This window comes from Bos indicus x Bos taurus, chromosome 3 (assembly GCF_003369695.1).
Source record: "Bos indicus x Bos taurus breed Angus x Brahman F1 hybrid chromosome 3, Bos_hybrid_MaternalHap_v2.0, whole genome shotgun sequence".
NCBI classification, from domain to species: domain Eukaryota; kingdom Metazoa; phylum Chordata; class Mammalia; order Artiodactyla; family Bovidae; genus Bos; species Bos indicus x Bos taurus.
This window is the reverse complement of record NC_040078.1, coordinates 23,674,148-23,676,247: the sequence shown is the minus strand read 5'-3', so window position 1 is coordinate 23,676,247 and position 2,100 is coordinate 23,674,148. Positions and strand designations below refer to the sequence as shown.

At 42.0% G+C, this 2,100-nt stretch overlaps 1 pseudogene; it reads left to right on the top strand.

The window, feature by feature from the left end:
• The first annotated feature begins 237 nt into the window (after positions 1-237).
• LOC113890654 lies at positions 238-406 on the top strand (annotated as a pseudogene).
• The last annotated feature ends 1,694 nt before the right edge of the window (positions 407-2,100 follow it).

Here is a 2,100-nt window from a genome sequence, read left to right as displayed (position 1 = left end):
CAATTCAGTCGTGTCCAATTCTTAGCAACCTCATGAGCTGTAGCCTGCAAGGCTTCTCTGTCCATGGGATTTTTCAGGCAATAGTGGTGGAATGGGTTGCCATTTCCTCCTCCAGGAATCTTCCTGACCCAGGGACTGAACCCACATCTCCTACGGCTCCTGCATTGGCAGGTGAATTCTTTATTACTGAGCCACCTGGGAAGTCAGACATTTCTTTATTTTATTGAAGTACAGTTGATCGCTTCTCAGCCTTTTGGCTAAGATCAAGTGTAGTGAAGTATAGTTGATTTATAATATTGTGTTAATTTTTTCTGTACAACAAAGTGATTCAATTATATGTTTATATATATTCTTTTTCATATTCTTTTCCATTATAGCTTATCATAGGATATTGAATATAGTTCCCTATGCTATACAGGATGACTTTGCTGTTTATCCACTCTATACATAATAATTAGTATTTGTTAATCCCACAGAAGTCTGTTATCTATGTCTGTAGCATCTCACATTTCAATGCAGCCAAATGGAGTTTCCCACTGGCTACTCCATATGTAAGCCCTCGTCTCTGTTGGTTGGCCCCAGCATAGACAGTAGGCATGCTTTTGTAACCCAGGCTCTATTGTGTTCACTTGTGTCCTAAGAAGAGTCTTTTGAGAAATTCAGAATCTTAAAAAATAACTTTAAGGTATTGCCCTGCTCTATTATCGACTGGAAGTCAGAAAATTTTAATATTCCAATAAAGCTGTATTTATTCTCTCTTCTTCAATGAAAAATACATATAGTGAAAGCTATGATTTTTTCAGTAGTCATGTATGGATGTGAGAGTTGGACCATAAAGAAGGCTGAATGCTAAAGAATTGATGCTTTTGAGCTGTGGTATTGGAGAAGACTCTTGAGAGTCCCTTGGACAGCAAGGAGATCAAACCAATCAATCCTAAGGAATCAACCCAGAATATTCATTGGAAGGACTGATGCTGAAGCTGAAGCTCCAATACTTTGGCCACCTGATGCGAAGAGCTGACTTATTGGAAAAGCCCCTGATGCTGGGAAAGATTGAAGGCAGGAGGAAAAGGGGATGACAGAGGATGAGATGGTTGGATGACATCATCAACTCAATGGATGTGAGTTTGAGCAAGCTGCGGGAGATAGCAAAAGAGAGGGAAGCCTGGAGTCCTGCAGTCCATGGGGTTGCAAAGAGTTGGACCCAACTGAGTGACTGAACAACTCTTATGAAAACTTTTGCAAGCGACTTTATATTTGCTCCCATTCAAACTCAGTCTCATCACAGTCCACTGCTGTTCAGAAAATCTGCAGTGGTTGTGCGCATCCAGGCCACCCGTGTATAATGAGAGTATCCTTCACAGGAGCAGATAGCTCTCTCAGATACTGGTCTGCTGCTTCAGCTCTTGGTTGTCTGAGTGCTCTGAGAGTGGACAGAGAGTGGTCAGACATGTTCAGTTAATGTATTTGTCCACTGCCACAGGAAAAGCATTTCAGGTCCAGGTGTTGGTCAGTGCTTGGGCTCTAAGCTCACCACTGTCTTGGGTCCCCCTCTTGTACTCAACCAGTGTTGCACAAAGAACAACCACTACGTTGGAAAAGCTGCTTCCAGGCATTTACAGAGCCGGTCACAAGCTGGGCCACCCTCTCATTATTCAGAGAACAGTATGTCACCCCTGTTCTAGACCTGCTCGTGCAGATGACCCAGCTCTTTCCCTGTGACAACTGTGCTCACCTTGAATCTCAGGAACTTTAACTGAATGCCAAAACTTTCTATTGAATTCTTAACCATGGACAATGACTGCTTGAGGCAATATACAGTTAAATTTGGAGAGTAAAGCCATCTAAGAATGTTCTTTCTTTAGCTAGAAGATTTGCTACAGAAGTATAGGGACACATGTTACCTTCCTTGACAGTTTCATTAAATCTACTCAATGATCCTAAAAGGTCCATCTAATCAAAGCTATGGTTTTTCCAGTGGTCATGTATGGATGAGACAGTTGGACTATAAAGAAAGCTGAGTGCCAAAGAACTGATGCTTTTGAACTGTGGTGTTGAAGAAGACTCTTGAGAGTCCCTTGAACTGCAAGGAGATCCGAC